Source organism: Tamandua tetradactyla, chromosome 8 (genome assembly GCF_023851605.1).
Source record: "Tamandua tetradactyla isolate mTamTet1 chromosome 8, mTamTet1.pri, whole genome shotgun sequence".
Taxonomy (NCBI): Eukaryota; Metazoa; Chordata; class Mammalia; order Pilosa; family Myrmecophagidae; genus Tamandua; species Tamandua tetradactyla.
The window spans coordinates 118443360-118470013 of NC_135334.1; the positions used below are offsets into that span (position 1 = coordinate 118443360).

The following is a 26654-nucleotide window of genomic DNA, read 5'->3' on the forward strand; positions in this document are numbered from 1 at the left end:
ACTGTGTTTTAAATGTTTTAGGCAGGTTAACTCACTTAAACCTCACAATAGCCACATGCAGTAGATATTATTGTTATTATACCCATTCTAAACACAAGGAGAAAAAGGCACATGGTAAGAATGAAATTGCCATTAACTTCAAGAGAATTGATTCATGGTTGAGGCCAAAGAATGCATCATTACCTACATCGAAAGGCAAGGATTTTAGAGAAGACCATTGGCCAGTCGACTTAAATTGCAATCCTGGTTCCACTATACACTAGTTATAAAATCTTGAGCAAATTATCTAATCTAAGACTTAGTTTCCTTATTTATAATAACGGATATAATGATACCTACTTTACAAGCTTGGTGTGAAAGGTAATGGAATAAGATAGATAAGGGGCTTAGAATAATTTATGATAAATATCAGATCCTCAACAAATGTCCTCAAAGCTGTTGTGTCAAAGGTACCTAGGCTTGCTATCCAAGGCCATAGGTCTCTGTCTCAGTTTGTTCATTTATAAAATGGGACCATAAAGACCCACATTATATACCACTTAAAAGAAACACAGTTGATAATTTGTTTTAAAGTACTTTGTCAAATGCCTGGTTCTGTTGGAATACTGACAACTTTCTCTAATACTGTTCCATCATCTGCAAAATGGAAAAAAAAAATGTGTGGTTGTGAAGTTGGGGTCATGAGTATTGGACAAGTAACATGTGATTCACCCACCACTGTGCCAGACACCTCATCTCCACTCAATTAATATCAGTTCTCATCTTGATTTGATTGTGACTATTGAAAAATTGGTGCTTTTGAATGTGCACACATACATATGTCTCCATTAGAGATTTATTTAAAATTTTTTTAAAGTCTATCTTTGATTCAAAGAAACATTAACTGTCCTAGGCATCAGTGAATCTACTGCCTTATTAAGCATTTTCTGGCATCTAGAACAAGGAATATTTGCTCCCTTTGGCTGCCTGTCCATTTTCTCAAGGTATACACACACATACACACACACACAAAGAAAAGTCCCTGGAGGACATTATTACACAAAATTATTGAATCTGCTCATCCTCTGACTTTTTCTTGGAAGGAGCATGGCAAGCCTTAGCTGAAAAAAAAGATGAGCATGAATGTGTGCTTTTTTGTAAGGAATTCATGAACCATTTTCTGGTGTGTCAGCTACTTTGAGGTGGTTGGGAGGTTAAAAAATACAAAGATACCCATTTATAGCTGATGGAGTCCACCACAAGCTTGGTTATCTTGATATTTAACTGAAGAAAGATGTCCTGTGTTTGTCTGTTGTTGCTTGTTGAATTGATAACCTACAGACACAACTTTTAGAAGAAAGCAGTGATCACACAATGGTCTTTAATATCCTAACCTGTTCTTCAAAATGAGCTAATGGGTTGAATACCTGTGATGTGCTTAGAGTTTGAAACAACTCATTACTAGAAGAGATCACGTTGAGAAATCTTGGTCACTGGCTTTTTATGACAGTAACTCAGAAGGAATCTCTTTCCAAGTTTGCTGAAATGTTACATAATATATGATGCCATCAGTCCCAATCAAGGACTAATTGCACCAAGGAAGAAGAGAATACCTGTGAAATAAATTATGTCTTCTCATAAAACAGGACCTCAGTTATTCTGCATGAGGTGGAGGCTCTGACTTTCAAAATGCCAAAGTTGAGTAAAGTTATGAAGATTGCGAAATAATATAATCAAAAGGAGGTCCTTGTTTATTCAATTTTTAATAAATATATATTTTAAGAAGTGATATGCCTTTTAATGAGATTCAATAACTATTATAGTAAACTTGTAAGCCATACTTGAACCAGTCCACTTGGCCTCTTTTCCCTATTAAAGGGAGAATTGAAATAACATAAGCAGTCCTTTATACTGAATCCTGGTTTACCAAGGAAAAAAAAGACAAAATCTGTTTGGAGGTCTATCCATAAATATCTCACATATACATGACACCATGAAGAAACAAATCTTTATAATTAGTTCTGTGGTTTGGAAGCTGCCTGTCGGGACCAATAAATAATATGAGAAATCAAGTTGTGGTTTCTAGCAGCATTTTAACAATAAAATCAGATAGGAGAAACAGAATAGAAATATCTATAGAGAAAGTATCATTTCATAATGAGTGATAATTTAATTTCAAATATGTGTGTGTGTACAGATTTATGATGTACAATCATACCATAAGTCATGGTCAAAACATTTTAAAACATACTAGCTTGACCAGTAAGGATACAAAGACAACATAAAGTAAAACCAAGTTGTTTGAATGTTGATCAGCTTAGTATTACATTCTGTGGTGTTCTAGGTAATTTGAGAAGAGGAATTGTCCAATTAGAAATTGTAACAACGTTGCACTATAGTTGTATCTATACATTTAGCCAAATGAGTGGTCACCAAAAGACAATGAAGGCCACTAAAGAGCAGCAATAGTCATGAAAATCAATGGACACTTAAGCAGTAATATGGCTTGGGACCACATTACTAAGTGCTCAGAATGTGGAGCTGGAGATAAGGAGAAATCATTCTGAAGGAATGTCATAGACAAGAGTGCAGTAATTACATGGTTATGAAAAACAATGAATGATGATCACTACCATAAGTTTCAAGAAATCAAATTCCTCTTGATAATAATATGAGGATTTCTATATGCTAGCAATGAACAATCAGACGAGAAAATTAAGAAAAGAATGCCATTTACAATAGCATCTAAAAGAATAAAGAATCTAGGAATAAATTTAACCAAGGAGATGCAAGAATTGTACACTGAAAACTATAAAACACTGCTAAGAGAAATTAAAGATGACCTAAAGAAATGACAAGACGTTCAAGGTTATAGCCTGGAAGACTAAATATTCTTAAGATGTTAATACTGCCCAATGCTATTTACAGATTCAACACAACCCCTATCAAAAGCTCAGCAGCGTTTTTATCAGAAATGGGAAAACTGACCCTAAAATTGATTTGGAATCACCAAGGGTCCTCAATAACCAAATCGATCTAGGAAAAGAAGAACAAAGTTCGAAGTCTTGCTTTGTGATTTCAAAAATTACCATAAAGCCACAATACTCAAAGCACTATTGTACCTACATAGTGATAGACATATAAACCAATAGAATAGAATTGGAGTCTAGAAATAAACCTAGTTATTTATGACCAATTGATGTTTTAAAATTAAATGTATTTAAGTTAACTTTGCTTAAAGAAAATACTTATAAAAAGTTTTAAAAAAAATCAAATACCATTAGACTGTAGTGAAATACAGTACTCCTCTGCTTTTCCTCTAACTACCCCTGATTTCCTTTCTCCAGAACCAATCGTGCTTATCTTAGTTAATTCTTATTGTAGTTACCTCCATTTTTCCAGATACCATGTTTAATGTTGCTCTTTCTGGACTTTTTAAATATTAGATTTCGATTCCGTCTCCCCAGTTACACACACACACACACCTCTCCCTCTCCCATTCCTCCAATGTTATATAATCCTTTCTTGTTGAATCAGTGGTCAGTGTTTACAAAATAATAACCAGCCTTACATGATGCGTATTATTCACACTGATGTCTACAGTATAGTTCATTAAGAAGTTTTCGTTTTTCCCAGGTTTATAAATGCCTCAGTTTCGTTTGCTTCATTTCAACTCTACATATTATGAATTCACTTCCAAACTCTTTAACAAACTAAAAATCTCTTATTTATACATTCAAATACTCTTGGTTTCTCTTTTTGAGACATCCCACGTGAACTCTTCATCTTTACACATTTCCTATTGACTTCATGCAATTCTTCCTTACTCCCCTCTTTCTTTAATATAATTACATACTCCTTTAGACTTTGACGCTATCCTCTAAGTAATACCTCTTTTTCCCTTCAGCAACACACAATACCTCTTCCACTTCACAACAACACCGTTATCATTCCATTTACTTTTTCTCCTTCCCCTTCATTATCTTCACTTGTCAACCCTATTTTTTATACTATCAAAGCTAACGAAGAAACATTTGCATTCTACTTTTTAACCATAATTAAATATTTCCTTAAAAGAGAAAAAACTTAAGTAGCACTACATTATTATGATTATTTATTTGAAACTGATTCATTGAACAGCATTTGTGCTGTGACAGCATTTCTCCTCTCTGGCTCTGAGGTCTTGACATTGTCCTTGAAATAGTCTGTAGGAATGAAATAGAGCTCATTTTCTGATATTCCTACAATCACTCAAAATCCTGCATCATTTTAGGTTGTCTGCTATTTGGAGAATGCCTTTCCTGTGTAGTTTCAATTGTTTTTTCACCTGAAGTTTCCGGTTGTCAACATGTACCCTTGTGGGATAAAGAAACGTGTTCCTATCTCACAATATCCTTAATATGTTCAGGTTCTTTCTCTTCTTTCTTGCTGTTTACAGTCCAATCTAAAATTGCTGAAGTTTACTGGCTTCCTATTTTAATTTTGGCCATGAGTTTCTTAAATATGTTTTAAAAACAAATTCTAAAAAGTTTAGGAGGCTCCCATTTTTATAACACAACCTGTGCCCTTTATCACACCCCTAACTTAGTCTTGTTTTTGCTTTGTTGCGTGGCCTCTTAAATATTTCGCTCGGTCTTAATTTAAATTCTCCGCTTCCAGAACCTCGAGCTTACACCCATTCTCGTTCGCGTAAGCAGTCCGCGCCGAGCGGGGAGCAGGGGCTCCTGGGAAATCTCGCGAGACTGCCGGGCTTCTCGTTTACTGCCCCACTTAGCTGTCAGGCCTCGGTTGCCATCTTGCAGGCGTTTTAGTCGAGCTGTTGAAATTATTTCTGCAAGCAGATGCCGGGGCTCATGAGTCTGTGACGCTGAAGTAGGAAAAGTTCTTGTGCGGCTTCCAGACCAACTCAAAGAAGGCAAACAGGATGCGGGAGAGCCCCTTGCAGAAGACTTGGTAGGGCTGGCCCCCTGATGGCCGCGGCCCAGCCGCAGCAGTAATCCGTGGACTTGCCCTCCCTGGCCTCCCAGCTCGTGAAGGGGTCTCCAGGTGAGTCCCCAGCCAGAGCTGGAACAGGGAGATACCGCGGATCAAGCTGCTGCAGTGTTCAGACCTGTGTCTCCAGGTAGGCTGCTTCCTCCCTTCCATCTGCAGGCCTGGCTGGTCAACTGTGGATAATTGGCATCAAGTAGGTTAGTGGGGACTTAATGGTCTCTGCCACAAATTGCTATGAGAAAACAGTGTACACATGCAAAAGAATGAAGTTAGAACCCCACCTTACATCATAAACTAAAGTTAAGGCTAAGGACTTAGATCAAAGACCTAAAATAAGCTAAAACCATAAAAACTTTAGAAAACAACATGCAGGCCTTGGATTTCACAGTGAATTCTTAGATATGACACCCAAAGCATAAGCAACAAAAGATAGAATAGATAAATTCAACTTTGTTAAAGTTGAAAACCTTTGTTCACCAAAGAACATTAAGAAAGGGAAAAGATAATCCACTGAATAAGAGAAAATATTTACTGATTGAATATCTGAAAAGGATTTAATATCCAGGATTTATAAAGAACTCATATAACTCAAGAACGAAAAATCAACCCAAATTATGAAAAGGCAAATGATTTGAACATACATTTCTTCAAAGGTGATGTACAAATGGCCAATAAATTCATGAAAAGCTGTCCAAAATCCTTAGCAATTGAGAATGCAAATTATGCTCATAAGGACAGCCATTATTAAATTTAAAAAAAATCGGAAAATAAGTGTTGGAGAGGATGCAGGAAAATTAGAACCCTCATGCGTTGATGGTGGGAGTGTAAAGTGGTCCAGGCACTAAGGAAAGCATTTGGCAGTTCCTCAGAATGTTAAAATATAAAATTACCATATGACTCCACAATTTTACTCCTTGGTAGGTATTCATAGAGTATGAAACAGGAACTCACACAGATCCATTGCCAATTCCAATCCATTGCTATGAAACAAAGTTCCTAAACACCATTATTCACCATAACCAAAAGCTGGACACAACCCAATTGTGTATCAGTGAATGAATAGACAAACAAGATGAGAGGCATACAAATAATGAAAGATTATTCAGCCACGAAGAGGATGAAGCTCTGAAACATGCCGTGACATGAATGAACCTTGAAAACATTATGTTGAGGCATGTAAGGACAAATAATGAATGATTTCACTTCTATGAGATATCTAGAAATAGCAAATTCATTCAGTCAGAAAACAGATGAAAGGTTATCAGGGGATAGTGGGAAGAAAGAAGGGTACCCACCATGCTTGGTGGGTACAGAGTGGAAATTTTGAAATATTTAAAAAAAATAGTGTTATAATACCCTGAATTTAAAAAAAAAATTAAAAATAGGCCCATAGTAAAACTCAACTAAATAGAGAAAACCCTTCTTTTAAAAGTACCAACTAATATACTTGGAAAGGATGGCACAATATGAAAATGAATATTTTGCAACTGCAAATGTGTTAAGTGTTTCAGGAAGAAATCAACAGTGGGTTCTAAATCCATATTGTTGGGAAACAGTGCTCATACAGTCTTGGTGTAACATGTCCCACCTTAATTATTTAGTAATTATAAAAGGAAGTAAGTGCTAGTACAGTGGAGAGGCTTGGAGGGCACTCTCCTGAGTTATTAAACTTAACAGCAGTAGCAGTGGTATAATCTGACATCATGTGTCTCCTGATGTAGTGCAATAAGAAATGTACAGTATCTCTTAATTAGTATTCTTATCAAATTTTTCAAACCTGGAATTAATAATAAACAATAAGACAATTCTAGAATATGGAGCATTCTAAAAGATTACTGGCATTGGCACCTAACAATGACAATATTAGTAAAATTAATAAGAAAAATTAGGGCAGGGACTGTTGTAGATTAAAGGAGACTTGGGAGACGTAAAGGCCAAATTTAAAGCATGACGCTTGATTGGATTCCAAATCGGGGAAAAAAAAATCTGTGAGAGATATTTTGGAGACAGATAAATTTTAATATGAGCCAAGAAGAGCATTTAATATGGAAATATTCTTGATCAATTATGTATGGTAGTTTTATGATTGTATTGTAATTTTTGGCCATACATGCTCAAGTATTTAAGGAGGAAGTGTCCTGATGTGTGCATACTTGCAGCTTACTTCCAAAGGCTCTTTAAAGATAAGTGTGCTGGTATGTGTGTGTGTGTGTGTGTGTGTATACAGAAGAGAAAATGTGGAAAATGTTAACAACTGATGAATCTAGGTGAAGGAAATATGGATATTTATTGCAAAGTTCTTTCATTTTTTTTCTTTCATTTTTTGTCTATGGGTTTGAATATTTTAAACTAAAATGGGAAAACAACATATGGAAAAAATTCTAAGGACTGTGTTAGGGACATAAGGGCAACTGTTAGTAAGGTTGTGGTATCTTTCTATTAGAAAGGTAATAGGAGTGGCCATACATTGCCAAGGATTGAACCTAGAAGCCAATACTAGTTACACTGCTCCCACAGATTATCAGCTGAACTACACTTGAATTTGAGGGCTGCCAAGTCTTGGGTGCATTGTTGTTTAGATGACTAAAACCTAGAATTAATGTCATTGCAATCCTGATGAGCATTATAATATTTGATGAAGATAATATTTAAAAAGCAGTAGAAAATCCTGATGGTTGAAAAATCTGGAGTCTATCTTATTTGACTTTTAGAATAATTATTCATTAGTTCCTCCATGATTGTTAATAGTTAGTGTAAATATGATGGCTGACAGCCTATGAAACAGGCACCACACAAGGCACAGAGAAATACAATGAGCAATGAAGAGTATGTAATATGACAATAAAAATAACAGAATAGCAACCTGTAATTCAGAGTCATGTGAGATATAATCTTATAGGTTTAGAAAATTCCCATGACCCCTTTCTCTTCTGCTTCCCATGTCTGCATATTCATTTTAAAGACCAAGAAACAGAGGCCAGATACATGATTTTCTTGCCCATATTTACACAGATAGTGAATAATAGAGTTAAGCCATGGGTGGATCAGCTCTTTAGAATCAGAGCGCATTGTTCGTTCTACTACAAATTTACTAAATCCTTAGTGACAATTTAAGTCATATGGCTTATTTTACACATGTGCAAACACAGGCACAAAGGGTTTTAAACGATGTCCCTAAAGTCCCACAAATTGTTAGAAAAGATTTTCTTGTGTGTCTCAGACAGCTGGCATTTTACAGGGCTGCATTCACTATCCTCCTTCAGAGACAGTTGTCCCAACACCATATTTATTAAACTACTCCCAACAGACTGAGATTCCTTCCAGGCTTTTATGAGTCACTTCAGACTCAGCCATTTCATCATTCATGAGAATTCCTATTCCTGACGAATTCTTAGCTGGAGAGAGTACAACATAACTGTCATGTACAATTTTAACTACTGCTTGATAGAATAAACTGGAATGTGTCCAGGAGACTGCCAAGAATGGTGACAGTGAGTAGAGTGTGACCACAGAGAAGAACCAAGTTGGAGGAACTAGGGAAATCCTCATTCTGGGGAAGTCTTGTCAGAAACTGGGAAAAGTAACTAATAACACACTTTTCAAAGACGTATTAACCTCCTTCTTAGATGTTTCATTATAAACAAAAATGTTTTAATAGTTAGAGTCAGCTATAGATAGCTCCAGAGTGAGCAAAAAGGTCAGGGAGAAACCACTGAATCTAGAGCCAAATATCAACCACTAATGAATTTGCAGCTGTGGGCTGGGCATTTAACCTCTCTTGGTTTTGGTCTTCTGTAAAGGTGTAGAGTTGAAATAGCTTTTATGGTTACTTCTGGATCTAAGTTTTTAATTTTAATTGTATTTGTAAAACTTGAGGTTTGAAGGAACAACCACCACATGTCAGAGATATTATAGGTGATGTAGGTCTGTCTATAACATGGAATTAAGTTTATTTTAAGATTTTTCTAACTCTATAATTAAATTGATTTAACCCAAATTAGATTCTCAGTCCCTTCTTAATGAGATGTCAGTAAAAGTACGATTGACCATTTCACATGTCATCTAAATCTTAACAAAATTATAGTTGAAATATTTAATGGGAGTGGGAAAACACAGAGAAGGGGAAGGAAAGAAGAACTTTGATCTCTCCATATAGATTTGTATATGCAGTTATTTTAAGTGTGTATAATTTGGCATTATTGACATGGAGTCAGTAAGGATAGCAGACATGATGCATGGTATATGACTTAATAAGTGCACTTTTGAAGAACCGTTAAAATCTCGTGATGGGGGGTACAAGGGTAGTTCAGTGGTAGAATTCTCCCCTCCCATGTGAGAGACCTAGGTTTGATTCCTGGCCCATGCATTTCCCCCCAAACAAACAAACAAAAATTCAACAAATGGTGCTGCAATAACAGGATACCTACATGGAAAAAGAATGAAATGTGACCCCGGGCATATAGCATACCAAAAACAAACAAACAATTGAACGATGACAAAACAGAAATTCTGCTGGCCATAGGTACCATGGTTTGCACCAAAAAAAAAAAATCCCAACATTGGACATCAGATTCCGTCAGTGGAAACTCTGTGATTGCTACCCCTGGATCTTTCAGTTAAAGGCCACCTCTGCTGCCCTTTGTTTCCTGGATGAATTCTGCTTATTTCCTGCTTTTAGTTTGCATCACCAATTATGATTCCTTGTCTTTGGTTTGCATCATCAATTACAATTCCAAGTGTGGGGCACATGTGTCTCAGTGGGAGAGCTGGATGCATTCTTCTGCCTAGCTGTCAGGAAGGCTGATAAAAAGAGTTTTCCAAAATGGAGGAAGATCATTGCCTCAAAAAAAGGTTTCTCCAAATAAAGGAAGGAAATTCAGATGCTAAGCAGCAAAAAAAAAAAAAAAAAAAAAAAAAAAATAGAGGCAAGCATACATTACATACATTGTGGCATAGATGCAAAGAAAGCAAATGTTTTAAGAAAAATGAAATGGTCAGTGATGTTGAACACTGCAGAGACCAAATGAGGTAAAAACTCAGAAGATGCTTTTTGATTTGTATAAATAGAAAGTTACTGAAACCCTTTATGAAAGCTGTTTCTGCAGAGTGCTAGGATCAGAAGCTGAATGTTGTAAATTTACTGAATGTGACTTGAGGACATATCAAATAGTGAGTATACATTCTCCTTGACTTTTGATTAAATACTGGAATACGCTGATATGAAATTTCATTTTCATCATCTCACTGGCAGTTGGCTCTATTTTCCAGAAATGAATGTTCTGCTTAGGCTTTCTTCTGGAAAGAATCAAAGTGGGAATGGACCTCAAGTACCTTAAGTATAAGTTATGTTTGTCACTATGTTAGTACACTACTCAACAATGCTTTTTGGCTCATTCTCTCTGGAATAATACTAAGCAAGAAGCAAGGTCTAAACAGCACATAAAACTACTGGAAAACTGTGAGTTTGGTAGAACTTGCTGCTCTTGTCAGAACCAGTTCCATACTCTTACCAGTTACTCCTCTTCATCAGCTCAGCGGCTGATACCCTCTCTGCACACCTTAACACCATGAGATAGTTTTAGTCTTTTTCCGTCTTTTCTGTTCTCTTTTGTTGATTCTTCTAAAGATCCTTTCCTTACTTTCCCACTTCTTTAGTCTTAGATATTGACATTCACTCTTAACAGGGCTTCAGATATTCCCTTTACTTTTATTCTATAATCACAGGCAAATCTCAGTAACCAGTGGCCCTGAGTTGATAGAGTGAAGGGTTTCTCCATGAGAAAAGTCAAGCAAATTCCTGATTAAGTTATGCAGTTATTCAGCATCTATGTTGCTATTGTGTTAATTCACTCATTTATTTATTCATTGACCAAATGCTTTTTGAGGACCTACTATGGGTCATGCACTGTTCTTGCTCCTGTTGATTTTGATTTTCCATTCTTATACATTCCATGGTGTGTTGCACAAAATAGGTGTTCAGTGAGTGTTTGTTGAAGGAATGAATACATAAATAAATAGATATATAAGTTGAGGGGACATTTGTAATGCGAAGACTGAATATAAACACACCTCTTGGAAAATGATCTAATCTAATGAGTTTGCTATCGTAAGTAGTTATGTGCAGTTCGTTTGATTCATCAGACTTTGCCAACAAAGATGTGTGTAGTAGACAGATGAATGCAATATTGAGAGAGGCATTTTTGCATGCTTCGCATTGATGCTATCAGTGAGGATGAAATGTAAGCTTGAGGCAGCCACTGATATTCTCAGAAACTAAGGATGTCAGAAAGTGAAGTGTCTGATGTCAAGCAAAATCGAAAGCATCTGTCAGAGCATTCTGATGAGGTTGGGTATCTGCTTCTTCAAATAATAATGAGCTCAGCAGGGCCTTAAAGGTTAGAGTGCCAGGAGGACACGTCACTTAGGCAATAATTCTTTTTTAATGCCAAAGAATTAAGACCTGCAAATCCGAATGCCAGAGATTTATTCCACACACTAAAAGCTAAAGTAGCAGAGACATAGAACAAAACCAGTAAAACAGGAGTCATGAAACAGTAGAATCTAGTCATGCTGAAGTATGTAGTGGCTGGAGAATGTAGTGAGTTCACAGCAGCTGTTTGCAGAATCTGAATTGAATCTGCATCTTGGGCCATAACAGAGAATCCTATAGCAAAGCAAGAAAGCAGAATTAAAAGGCTGAGGTAAATTGAACATTAAAATATTCACATTATGGTTATAAGTATCAATGTACAAATAGTATTTAAAAAGCTGATATTAGGAAATAAATGTTACAAATTTGAGGCTTTCAGTTTGTTTTAACCTCTTTTTATGATTTAGAATATTTCGAGCAAGGTTTAGCTATATTGAAACCTACCCCCTCAAAGAAAAACCTGTCAATGATTTACAGTAGGGAAGTAGACGTTATAATTTAAAATGTCTGATCACTTTTAGCATATATTTGCAAAGCAGCAGAGATTAATAGTTTAGAGTCTTGATTTTGGAGAGTAACAACTGTGTTTAAGACTTTACCCCTTACTCCAGTTATTTGCTTTCAACCTCCTCATTTCTTTCTGTGTAAATAGCGGTAATTGTAGGACTTGCTCAGCAGTTTGTTGAACGATTTAGCTAAGGTTATGAGTTGAAGGAACTTAGCTCATGCATTGACACAGTTATTCAGTAAATGCTGACCTCTTTAGTATAAGTCATTTAGTTGCAATTGAAAATACAAGCTGGCTATTATGTTGTGCTGCTCTTTGGCAACTTGCTTAACCCTTCTGTATCTTAATTTCTTCACTTGTACAATGAAGGTAACAATAAATCCAACCCCATAGAATTGCTGTAAAGTTTAAATAACTTTTATGAAATAATACTACGCTAATTTGGTTTCCATATGGGAAAAAAAATGAAACTCAGCCTCTACATTGAACCATATACAGGCAGTAAGCCTCCATAAACTTTAGCTACTTGGACTGGGAAACATGGTAAAGTAATTTACTTTCCCCATCCCTATCCCTTCTGTATGTAAATATCACTTGAATCCTTTTACTTTGAATCCTCTTCAGTTTACTTTCTTCTCTCCCTTTGTGAAATGCAGTAGCCTCTTAACTGGCCTTCCTGTATTTATTTTACTTTTTAATAAAGAATAATTGTTTAATGTATGAAATATTACGCATACACAGAAGAATATGTGAATGTAAATCATGTCATGTTATAATAAAGGTAATGCCTATTACCGAGATTAAGAGATTGCACATGCCAGCATCCCTTAAGCAATATTGCCCCTGCAACTCCTTCCCTATAACACATCATTGCAACCTCATTAATCTTGTCATCCAAGGTAATCAATATCTTGCTCTTCTAATTGTTTTATCACAAACGTATGTGTCCTTAGTTCCTCATTGATCTTTGTATAGAATAAGCTGTTCAACAGGATTATTTCATATTTGGATATTTGCTCAGCAATTATGCTTGTAAAATTCATCCATATTTATGAATAGGGATTTTTTCATTTTATTACCATGAAGGATTCAATTGACTATATCACAATGTATTTATCCATTCTATTTTTGATGAACATTTGAGTTGTTTTTAATTTCTGTAGTTCTAACATAAAGGATGCTATGATAAATATTTTGGACTTACCCGTTGGTGCCCACATGCAACCATTGCTGTTGATTATATGCATAGGTATATAATTGAAGGTTATTCATAATTTAAGTTTTATTAGATAATGCCAATTGTGTTAAAAAGTGGCTGTACTAATTTATAGTCTTAGAAGCTATATAAAAGAATTCCTGCTTTCTCTATATTTTCTCCCATAAATGGTGATTTCAGTCTTCTAAAATGTCACCATTCTCCTGGGTTTAAAGTAGTGGCGTGATTGTTTCTTGAATTTTAATTTGCATTTCTTGATGACTAATGTTGAGGACTTTTTCATGTGTTTGCTGCTTGTTCGAATGTGTTATTTTGTGAAGTGTTTTTTCAGGACATTTGCCCATAAGTCTGTTAAATTTCTTGCTTTTCTTTTTCTTAGTAATTTGTAGATATTATATATATATGTTACATATATATGTAACATATATATATATTGATTATATGCATAGGTATATAATTGAAGGTTATGCATAATTTAAGTTTTATTAGATAATGCCAATTGTGTTAAAAAGTGACTGTACTAATTTATAGTCTTATAAGCTATATGAAAGAATTCCTGTTTTCTTATATATATATATATATATATATAAAATATAGGCTTTGAATGGTTATTCATTGCAAATATCTTCTCTCTGTAGTTTATATTTTCACTCTCAATAGTAACTTTTGATGAACTAAATTCTTAAATTAAATATGGTTGAATTTATCACCTTTTTCTTTATGGTTAGTGCTTTTTCTGTCATAGCAGAGGAAATTTTCCCTTCTCTAAGATCATAATGATATTTTCCCCTAATACCTTTTAAATCATTTTGAGTTTTGTCTTTTTTATTTCTATAATCTACCTAGAATTGATTTTGCAAATGTAGGGGTTAAATTTCATTATTTTCCATATTGATACCCAATTAGTCTAGTGCCATTTATTGAAAAGACTATCATTTCCTTATTGTTTTGCATTGCACAAATTTATCATAAATCAAATATCCTTACATGGGTGGGCCTTTTCTTGGGCTATATATCTTGTGCCACTTGTTTGACTATCCTTTCACTAATATCATACTATTTTTAAAATTTTTAACTCTATCATAAGTCTTGATAATTGGTAAATTAAATTGTTCCAATATGTTCATGTTCTTCAATATATATATTAGCTATTCTTGGTCTATTGGAATTCCATACATACTCATTTCCTATGGTTCCTGTAACAAGTTGTCTCAATTTTTTAAACAACCCACCTAGATTCTGCCACAACTCTGAAGGTCAGATGTCTAAAATCAGTTTAACCTGGGCATTGCGATGGTGGCTTAGTGGCAGAATTCTTGCCTGCCATGCTGGAGACCTGGATTCGATTCCCAGTGCCTGCCCATGTTAAAAAACAAAAAAATCAGTTTAACCAGTTTGAAATTTAGTCATCAGCAGGACCATTCTCCCTTTAGAGTTTCTAGGGAGAATTATTTTCTTGCTTCTAGAGTTGCGTGCTTTGAATTCAACTGGAATGAGCACATCACACCATGGTCTCCTCTTCTGTGTGAAATCTCCCTATGCTTCTCTCTCATAAGGATCGTAGCAATTGCATGTAAGGCTCATCCAGATAAGATAGGATAATCTCCCCATCTCAAGAGTCTTAATGTGATATAATTTACAAAGATCACTTTTTAACATTGGGTAACACTCGTAGGTTCTAGAAATTGGGACCTGGTTAGCTTTGGGGGCAATTATATGTAAATGTCATGTGCATTTTTGGATCAGTACACCAATTTTACACAAAAATTTCTTCTGAAATGTTATCCAGATTGCATTGAACGCATAAGTCTTTTGTAGAAAATTATCTTTCATTTAAAATTCAGTGTTCCAATCCATGAACATGGTATAAATCTCCATTTATTTAGGTATTTTCTTAAATTTTTCTCCATGCTCTTTTTGATTGTATATATGTAGAATTCTTGCAAGTCATTTGTTGAAATTTAATGTTTTCATGCTATATAAATGCTGATTTATTAATGTTCATTTTGAGATATGTTTCCATTCTATTTCGAAATATAAAATTTAATTTATTTTCAAATAAATTATTGAAAATCAAGCATACATATAACCAACCTTTAGCAGTTATATATGTACTCCTGAACAAAATAATTTAGTTATGTTTGTCATTGAACTTCATGGAATGTAATAATACAATGTGTATAGTTTGAGACTGGCTTATTTTACTCGACATTGTATTTGTGAGATTAAAGCATGTTAATGTACATAGTTGTAGTTAATTCATTTAAATGTTGTTTAGGAATCCATCACAATTTTTCCACTATGTCGTTGATGGACGTTTGGGTTGTTTCCATTTTGGACTATCATAGTAACCTAGCTAAAAATAATTTTGTATTTGTTCATGAGAACACATGTATGTGCTTCTCTGGGCTATATACCGGGGGTCGAATTACTGAATTATGGGGTATACATCTATTCATCATCTTTAAATAACTGAACTATTTTCCAGAGTGATTTTACCAAAATACAATCCTATAGTTAGTTCATGAAAGTTTCCATTGCTCCATATCCTTGACAGATTATAATTGTTGGTCATTTTAATTTTAGCTATTTTGGTGGTTCTGTTATAACATTTTATCTTGATTTTATTTTGCATATCCATGAATATTAATTAACAAATCAACTTGACTTGGATTTTCTTTGTGGGAATATTTTGAATTTTTTGTTTTTCTTTAATAGAGATAGACTATTCATATATCTATTTCTTCTTGTGTCAATTTTTATGAGTTGCATTATTGTCAAAATATCTATTTCATATCTAGTTTCATATTTATTTGGAATAAATTTATTCACAACACCCAGTGATTATATTTTAAATGTTTGTGAGACATGAGATAACCCCCCTTTTTCATTTATTGTATTGGTTATTTAATTTTTTCTTTCTGTCCCTCTTTTTTAGTGTCAGTCACAATATCTCTCCACAATTCTGATTAATCATGCCAGCTGGTTATTAATTATATCAGTCTTTTCAAAGAATGAACTTTAGCTTTGCTGACCCTTCATAATGTTTGGTTTTCTATTTCATTTATGAATTTCCAGTTTTAATCTCACAAATTTGATATCTGGCATATTTAGAATCATTCAGTTCTGAATATTATATATAGTATATATATATATAGAGAGATGTGTATATATTACACTAGATGTGTATATGTATATATATGATGCTGTTACTTTGTACATGACACTATTTTCATTTTATTTTGAAATATAAGCTATATGAATTTATATATGTGTATATGTATATACACAATTGAAAATTTTCCAACACATGGAAACTTTCTAATTATATAATTTTTTTAAAAGAATGATATCTAGCTTTCACTGTTGTCACTGTTTCAGTTCTTTTAAATGAGTTGAGATTTGCTTTATAGCTTCCTGCAGATGGTTCGTTTAAAGATTCCATGTCTTTTAAAAAAAAATGCAATTTGCAGTTACTTGTGCACTGCTCTATATATGTCTGTCATGGTTAGGGACAGGTGTCAACTTGGCCAAGTTGTGGTACCTGTTCATCTGATTGGGCAAGTGCTGGCCTGTCTGTTGCAATGAGGACATTTCATAGGATTAGGTCATGATCACGTCAGCTACACCCACAGCTGATTCCATTTGTAATCAGCCAAAGGGGAGTGTCTTCTGCAATTAGTGATGCTAAATCCAATCATGGGAAGCCTTTTAAGGAGGACTCAGAGGAGACAGGTTGCATTCCTGCTTTGGCTGGTGAGCCTCTCCTGTGGAGTTCATCCAGGCCATCCATTGGAGTCGTCGGCTTTGCAGCCTGCCCTGTGGATTTTGGACTCTGCATTCCTACGGTCATGTGAGACACTTTCATAAATTTTATATTTGCAAGTGTTCCCTGTTGATTCTGTTTCTCTAGAGAACCCTAACTAATACATGTCCATTATTTTAAGCTTATAATTATGTTACTTCTACATCTACACTACTGTTTTTATGTTTATTCTATCAATTATTGACTGATTGCAGATTTGTTTATGTCTCATTACTTTTTTCATGTTGTTATATGGTGTATTTAGAAAATCTGTTTATAGAATTGTTGTAAATTCCCAGTGAATTAAATCTTTTATTCATTATGATGAATTACATCTAAAAATGTTTTTTTCCTAAAATCTATTTTGTATGACTTTAATATAGCTGTGCTAGTTTATATTTGGTTAGTTTTAAAATGGTATATCTTTTTTTTGACAACTTTTCTTTTTTAAACTTTATCCTTGTGTTTAAGATTTTTCTTGCATGTGAAGCATACTGTTGGGTTATAATTTCTTTTAATTTTTTCTGTTATGAATTTTAGATATAGTCTAGCAATCTTTGCACTTGATAGTGCACTTGATCTTTTTATATGTAATATAAATATTGTTATGTTTGTGTTTCAGTAAGCCATATTATATAAACTTTCTCTGTTCTTTTTATGTTTTTTCTTGTTTACTTTGTGTTTATTACTTTTTATTATATTTTATTAACCTTTATTTTTCTACACTAGAAGAGAAATTCTGAGCAATTTTACTCTTCTTTGAATGAAAACAGTACAAATTATAATATGCATCACTGGTTTATTAAAGCTTAATGTTAACTAGTATTTGTATTTCATAACAGAACATGGTGACTCTGTTTCCCTTCCTCTGGCTTACATACTGTTTTTATTGTGTATTTCAATTGTATGTTATATATGCATATAACATATTCATTATATGAGAAAAATTATAATATAATATATACATGCTTACATATATGTATCTGTGTATGCGAGTATAAATGTGTGTGGAATTTGTGATTACACACAGAGAGTTGTGTCCAGACAATACAAAATGCTCCTATCACTCAATAATAAGACAGCAAAAAAACAAAGTAGATGGGAGTTTTTAATAGTAATAGTTTTTGTGTTATCTTATTCTTTCTGTGTGATGAGCTTTCTTTAACATTTCTTGTAGTTCAGGTCTCCTGGATATGAATAATCTCACATTTTGTGAGCCTAAAAAGTCTTTATGTCTCCTTCATTTTTAAGAACTGTTTCACTGGATATGTAATTCTGGATTGACAATTTCTTTTTTTCTCTTTCAACACTTTTAAGGTGTTACTCCATTGTTTTCTGGCTTATATAACTTCTGGGAAATTTCTTATGATAATTATTTTTGTTCTTTTATATGTGATGTAAAATTTTTCTTTGGGTTTTTCTCTTCCAAGTTTATAGATATCTTTGTTTCCTTGTATTTTGACTATAATGTGTCTTAATGTATATTTTCTTGTTGTTTTTTTTTTCCTGCTTGAGGTTCACTGAACCTCTTAGATTTTTGATTTAATGACTCATTGTCTGTGGAAAATTGAGTCATTATCTCTCTAAATATTTCTCCTTCCACACACATACACTCTCTTTTCTCATTCTTAAATTCTAATTACACATGTTATATCATTTTCCATTGTTCCACTCTTGGGTGCTCTGTCCTTTTCTTTCTTCTCTCATTCCTCTTTGTGTTTCAGTTTTGGTAATTGCTATTGACATTTAAGTTCTTTCCCCAGCTGTGTTGAGTCCTCTGATGAGGTCCTTAAACTGTACATGCGGGAGTGAATGCAAGGTTAGTTCAACTTTGAAATTAAATCAGTGTAGTTTGTCCTATCAACAAATTAAAGAAGAAAAGTTACCAAAGTCTTAAGAGATGCGAAAGAAGCCTTTTGTAATATTAAACACCTACTCACGTTAAAAATTCTGAGCATGCTATTAGTACAAGAAAATCCCTTTAATATGATAATGGGTATGTTCCTAAAAGCCTACAGCTAACATTATACTTTTTTAAAAAAGGATGTTTGTTCTTACCACTCCTATCCAGTATTCGCTGAAGCACCCAGCTAACACGATAAAGCAACACAATAAGACCACATTATTACCTCATAAAATCCCAGAGTATTTACAGACAAGTTACTAGACTAATAGTGATAGCAAAGTTGCAGGATGCGTGGTCAAAGCACAAAATAGAGTTGTGGTTCTGTATAATAGCAGTAAGCAAATGGGAGAGAAAATAAAAATGTCATTCACAATAGCACTAATGAATAAAATTTACATAGGTTTAAATGTAACAAAATATGTGTAGGATCATTATACTGAAAATGACAGAGTATTGATGAAATAAATCAAAGAAGATCTAAATCAGGAGTTGTACGGTGTTGATGACATGGAAGATTCAATAAGCTTGTGATGTCAGTTCTCTCCAAAATTATATATATATATATATACCCAACATAATTTTTTTGCAGAAATTGATAGTGTGATTATTCATTTTAAAGGGAAAGACAAAAGGCCTAGAAGTACCAGTTTTGATATATGACAAACTTGGAGGACTTACACTACATGACATCAGAACTCATAACAAAGTAGTCAAGGCAGTGTTGTATTAGTGCAAGTTTGGACCCATTGATCAATGAAACAATAGATAATCTAGAAATCTAGAAACAATACATATATATGAACACGTTCATTTACAAAGATAGTAGATATAAATAAATATTCACTTAATTTTCAATAAAAATGTAAAGGACATTCAATGAAAGAACTAGTGGTGTTTAAACAATGAACTAGTGATATATATACCTCACATTATAAAAAACAACTCAAATGTAAAACCTAAAAACACAAAGCATCTAAAATAATGAATAATATACAATGTTGGTGAAATTGGATTATGATTAGATATAACACCAAATGCATGTTCAATAAAATTTTATAAATTGCACTTTATCAAAGTTAAAAGTTCCTGTTGAGATAAACCATCATTAAGTGAATGGAAAGGAAAGCCACAGCTTAGGAGAAAATATTTGCAAAATACGTATATGATAAATACCTTGTATGCCAAATATAAAAAGAATTCTCAAAACTCAATAAGAAAACAATCAGATAGAAAATGGGGAAAATTTGGAAAGAATCTTCATCAAAAGAGATGTTTGGAAAAGAAGCATGTGAAAAGATGTTCAATATCATTAGCCATTAGAGAAATGAATAGTAAAATCACAATAAGGTACAATTATCCACATACTAAAATGGATGAATATTTTTTAAATGATATGTGCTGCATAGACAAGGAGGAACTGTTAACTTTTGACCACTATTAGCAGAAATGTATAAAAGTAAAACTACTCTGAAAACAATGTTTGGCAGTGTTTTGTCAAGTTTACTATATACTTATAATATAGACCAGAAATCTCACCCCTAAATAATTACCCAAGAGAAATGTAAATGTATAGTGACACAAAAACTGTATGTGAATGTTTATTGTGGATTTATCTATAATTACAAAAAACTGGAAATATCTCCAATATTCCTCAAATGGTAAATCATTGAAAATATTGTGGTACATCCATAAAATGGAATACTATTAAGCAGTATATAAAAATGAACTTACTGATACATTCAGCAACATGGAGTATATCAATCCAATCTCAAATCTCAATACCAATCTCAGTCATTACAGTTTCAAATGTATTATGCTAAGTGAAAGAAATTAGAATCAGAAGACTACATATTGTATGATTTCATTCATATGTCATCCATTAAAAGGCTAATAGTAGGTACAGAAAAGAGATTACTTATTTCCAGTTTTGATGGGTGGAAAAAGGGAATGATACAAAGGGCATGAGGGAAATTTTGGGGGTGAAGCAACTGTTATATATCTTGATAGTAGTAGTCATTACTTGACTGTATGCTTTTATTAATAAAGAACTACTGAACAAATGGTATATGACATGTTAATTACATCTCATTTAAAAAATACCAGTATAATAAGATTTAAATATATGAAATGCTGATAAACTTAAGAAAATATGCGCATTACATGTACACTGAAATTAAAAAGAACATTGCTGAGGATAGTTAAAGACAGCCTATAATATCTATCTACCTATCTATTCAAAATTCTCAGATTTAAAGACTCAGTAATATTAGGGTGTCAATTCTTCCCAAATTGTTTTGTAGATTCAGTGCAATCACAGTGACAGTTACCACAGGATTAAAAAAAAAAGTTGATTCTGAAGTTGATGGAAAAGCAAAAGTGATTAGACAAAGAATTTTATAAAATGAAAAAAAAATGGACAACTGTAGAAGATAGAATCATGAACTCCACAAAAGACTTATTTATGCCCCAAACCCTGTTCTTGTGAGTGTGAACCCATTTGAAAATAAGATCTTTAAAGATGTTATTAGCTAAGGCATGTCCAAACTAAATGATGATGGTCCTTAATCAAATATGGCTGAAGTCTTTATAAGCAAAGGGGACTGGACACAGAAAAAGAAAGCCATAGAATGAAGTGGGAAGTCAATAGAACCCAAAGGAGAAAAGAGTAGACACTGCCATATCTATTGCCAGGTGACAAGAAAAGCCAAGGGCCAAGAATTGCTAGTAGCTGGTCCCCGAATACCATAATCTTCAGAGAGAAAGCATTGCCTTGATTTAGGATTTCTCCTAACCTTATAATCCTGATCCAGTAAATTTACATTGTTTAAGCCAGTCCATCTTGTGGTACTTTTTTTTAGCAGCTGGGAAACATAACAATTTACATTCTTGGCTCTAAGAATTAATATAAATCTATAGTAATTAAGGCGGTATGATCTTGGCATATGGATACTTATACAAATCAATGGCATAGAACTAAGAGTCCAGAAATAGGTCCCAAACTCATTTGGCCAAATGAATTTTGACAAAAAGTCTAAGGTAAATTCAACTAATAAGAGATTGTCTTTCCAACTAATAGTGTTTTTTTTTTATGTTTATTTAAGTAGAAAAGAAAAAGCTTTCCAGCCCCTTACTTCATGTTAGCATAAAAATTAAACTTTCATAGATAAACTGAAATGTAAAAGCTAAAATAATATTTATAGAAGAAAATGTAGAAGAAACTCAGAGTAGCCCTGAGGTAAACAAAAATGTCTTACATAGTGTAAAGAATGAAAACTGAAAAGGAAATATTGATAAATTGGACTTTACCGAAATTAAGATCTGCTCTTCATAAGACAACTTTAGCAAACTAAAGATATGCTATGAACGGGGAAATGTTTGCGATTTATATATCTGACAAGGGGTTGTATTTAGGATATATAAAGAAATCCTACAACTCAATAATAAAATGACAAAAAAACTAATTATGAAAATTGGCAAACAGCACAAAAACAGATACACAAAAGGCCAGTAAACACATGGAAAGATAGTAAGCATCACTAATCACCAGAGAAATTCATATTAAAATCACAATTAAATTCAATACACACACACACACACACTTGAATGGCTATAAAAAGATTGACAATACTAAGTGTTGAGAAGGATATTGAGCAAGTATAATCTCAACCATAGTTAGAATATAAAATGTTTAAGGAGTGTGGGGAACAGTTTGATTATTTCATAATAATTAGCTGAAAAGCTAAATATATACTTACCATACAGCCCAGCAGTTCCACTCAAATATTTAAGAAAAATGAAAACATATACCAATAAAAAGAATTATATCCAAATGTTCATAGGAGTTTTATTCATAATAGCCTAAGACTGGAAATAAGTCTACTCTCCATGAAGCAAGTGAATGAATAAACAAATTATGGGCTATCCATAACATGTACTAACATCTAGAAATTAAAAAACAAACCTGCAGATACGTGGAACACTATGAATGATATTCTAAAAAGATATAATGAATAAAAGAAGCAAGATGCAAAATATATAAATGTATGTATGTGTATCACACTGTAGACAAAACTAGTCTGTAGTGGTGGAAAGCAAGAGATTGGCCAGGTTGGGGATGGCGGGTTAACTACAAATATTGTGAGGGAAAATTTCCAGATGATGGGAATGTTCCTATATCTTCATTGTGTTGGTGGCTACATTATCACAGCTTATAAAATGGGTGCAGTGTAATTTCTTTAAGTTATACTTCAATGAAGTTGATTAAACACTGTTTTAGTTTGCTAAAGCGGCCAGAAGGCAATATATCAGAAATGGAATGGCTTTTAAAAAGGGGAATTTATTAAATTGCTAGTTTACAATTCTAAGGCCATGAAAATGTCTAAACTAAGGCATCCAGGGAAAGATACCTTGACTCAAAAAAGGCCGATGGGTCCTGAACACTTCTTAAAGCTGGAAGGGCATGTGATGACATCTGCTAGCTCTCTCCCCCAGATTATTCAGTGGCTTCCCCAGGGACATTTTCTTTTATCTCCAAAAGTCTCTGGCCCTGTGGGCTCTCCCAGCTCTAAACCATTTTCCAAAATGGCTCCCTCTTAAATGGCTCTACTAAGCAACCCCACCTTGAATGGGTGGAGACACATCTCCATGGAAACTATCTAATCAAAAGTTACCACACACAATTGGGTAAGTCACATCTCCATGGAAATAAAAAAAAAGACCCTACCCAGCAATAATGAATGAGGATTAAAGGGCATGACTTTTCTGGACTACATAGTAGCTTCAAACCGGTACAACACCAAATGCAAAAAATACATTGTAAAAATTTTCAGAATGATTATAGTATATTCGACCATTTTTCACTTACTAGAGGTATACCTGCTCTGCTTTCATTATTGACCTCCTTCAGTTCAATCTTGGGACCTTAACCAGAGTGCTGTTTTTGAAATGCAGATCGAATCCTGTCCTCTCCATACTATTAACACTTCAAAGACTTCCCATTCCATTTAGGATTAAGCATCAGGTCGCAACCATCTTCTTTGTTTTCACATTGGCAGCTCTTAAATTGTTTGGTATTTTACATTTTGTGGAAACTCTCATCATGGGGGCCCTCTGTTCATCATCTGGAAATCTATTCCTAACCTCCACCCCTGCTTTGTCTGGTTACTTCTTACTATTCTTACAGATGCCAACTCAATTATGCCTCCTCCAGAAAGTCTTCCATGACCACTTGGATTAGGTCAGTTCCCTAAATTTGGCACTTTCATGGAACTGTGTGATAAAAGGACAAATCCTATTAAGTCAACAGGTTGACATTAATAAAGGATCATCCTACTCTAAAAATCTTTGAACCACTGAACTAGAGACTATCCCCCAAGTCCTTTTATTTCTTAATTCTATGATAGGAATTGAATTACTTTGACTTGATTTCTGTGAAAGTCTTGTAAGGTAAGACATCCAATTCCAAAAGGATTACTATCATTCTTTTGTATTTTTAAAATGAGATGTAATTTACATGTCGTATACCATTTGTTGAGTAGTTCTTTATTAATAAAAACATACAGTCAATGACTACTACTATCAAAATATGTAACAGTTCCTTCACTTCTTGTTTGTAAATCTACTCTAATGATAAGTACCATATGCAATATTTATTTGCTGCTTCTCATCATCACTATTACATGCAGAGTGATAATGTTATCTGTAATGTGTGATGTGCTCATGTTTACGCCCTGTATCACAGGGAGCCAACAGAGTTGAATTTAGGGTTAAAATTTCCCATTGCCTCACGACGTTCTGTTGAATAAGCCTGAATCACATGTTTAAGAGTCAGGTGGTCTTGAGTAAGGTCTCACTGTTACATACTGCACAATTTACTGTCTGTGAAATATAAGAGGATAATTCACTGATTACATCTTCCATTTCTTCTGTCTGTAAAGTGGAAAACATATTGCCTATATCATTAGCATGACAAGAAACGGTTAGTTCAAGGAATATAAACTACCCGACACATAGTAGGCATTCAGAACAAAGGAATCATGAAAGTAACCAGACATAGAGTGAAAAGGTAGTGCTTTTTTTTTTTTTCATTTACTAAAGCCTAAAATGCCACTTGAGGGAATCAGTAAAAGCCACTTCCTTAGGTCTTGAGGCATAATTGAATTAAAACACTTCTGTCCCCATCTGCAATTCTATTAGTAAATGCCAGGCACTTTACTCAATGTGTCTCAGGCTGCCTACATGCCTGCCTTCTCAGACGCATACCTCCTTGAAGTAGAGACATCTATATTTGTACATGTCAGACAGTGTCACATCTGGGGAAATGCAGGATAGACCTTGGTAGAACTGAACAGTTACTACTTTGGAGCTAGATTCCAGCCAAGCTAACAGTACATTAATTCTCTTTTAATGTGTTCAAATGAATCCCATTTCTTTTTCTATGTTCCATTTTTCTAAATAGACATTCCACAATCCCAGTTCATCACATGACCTTATTTCAAAGTATTTCCATTCCAAGATGAAAAATCCAGAATTGTGACTGTTTTTCCTCCTAGGCCATTCAAAGTTTGAAAGTTTATTTTAAAAGGTCAAATCTTGGAAACTGATTATATTTAAAAACTGGTTTACATTTGTTATGATTAATGAATATTTTCTCGCTTTACATACTTATACTGGCCCAGTTTTGAACGATAATACTTTTACAATCATCCCTCAATCTGTAAACTACAACTAATCAATTGAGAAAGCCACCTCTTCTCCTCCAAACAAAAATAAGTAAAAATATCAGTTTACTTCACTTTAATCTACAAATGCTAAGGATGTTAAGGGTTGCAATCAGAATATCAACTTGTGACTGCTTTTTGGAGGGAAGGGAAAAGGGAGAGAGAGACACTCACACATACACACACATATATACACAGAGAGAGAGGGGGGGGGGGAGAGGGAGAGGGGGAGAGGGAGAGGGAGAGAGGGAGAGAAGGAGACTTCTATTTCATGGGTGGGAATGATGAATTCCATCTTTTAGTAGTACAAAGCACTTTTTAAATTTTTGACAGTCCACACCTTTGTAGTGATTAAAATTGCCAGTTTTCAGGATCTACCCTATCTACACCCCAGTATTTTATTGATCTATTATAACCCCTTGCTTCTCTGCAGTCCCATAAATCCCTCTCCCATGAAGAACTGGCGGAGAACCTCTACAGGTATGTCATAAGATCATCTTACTCAGGCACAACAAATGCTCTAACAAGTGGTCTTAGCTTTTCTATCAACTTTGTTTCTCCTTAAACAAATGCCTGAAGTAAAATACATGAGCTTGCTAGACTTGGCTATAATTTGGGAAGTTAACAGCAGACTTAAGTCTTTCACCCTACCATACAAGATGGAATCTAATAATTACTACAGTCAATAAAAAGGTTGCTAAGTATTAAAAAAAAATCACTGACCTCGAAGCTAGCCTCCCAAAGTTTATGAACTGATCTAAGGCAATAAATTACATACAAGAAAGAGTTAGCTCCCAAAGTTTCTGACTTAACCTGACAAACCCCAACAATTCATGTCCCCCCTTTTCCCATTTTAAATGTAATGAGATAATCCAATCAGTTGGATTTGATTCAATCAGTTGAAGACTTTTAAGGTAGAAGAGAGAATTTTTCACTGTATCTTCAGCCAGCGAGCCTCTCCTGTGGAGTTCATCAGGACCCATCATCAGAGTTGCCAACTTCACAGCCTGCCCTACGGATTTTGGACTCTTACATTCCCATGGTTGTGTGAGACACCTTTATAAATCTCATATTTACAGATCTCTCCTGTTGGTTCTGT

The 26654-nt window shown here is 34.0% G+C and overlaps 1 long non-coding RNA gene across 2 annotated transcripts in view; it reads left to right on the forward strand.

The window, feature by feature from the left end:
- Positions 1 to 4689: 4689 nt before the first annotated feature.
- LOC143644884 (uncharacterized) overlaps positions 4690 to 26654 on the forward strand; it is a 170244-nt gene continuing 148279 nt past the window's right edge. The window contains exon 1 of one of the 2 annotated variants that reach the window (XR_013156932.1): positions 4690 to 5101. This is a non-coding gene — a long non-coding RNA (uncharacterized LOC143644884). The remainder of the gene's footprint in view (positions 5102 to 26654) is intronic. The other variant, XR_013156936.1, reaches the window with a different exon arrangement.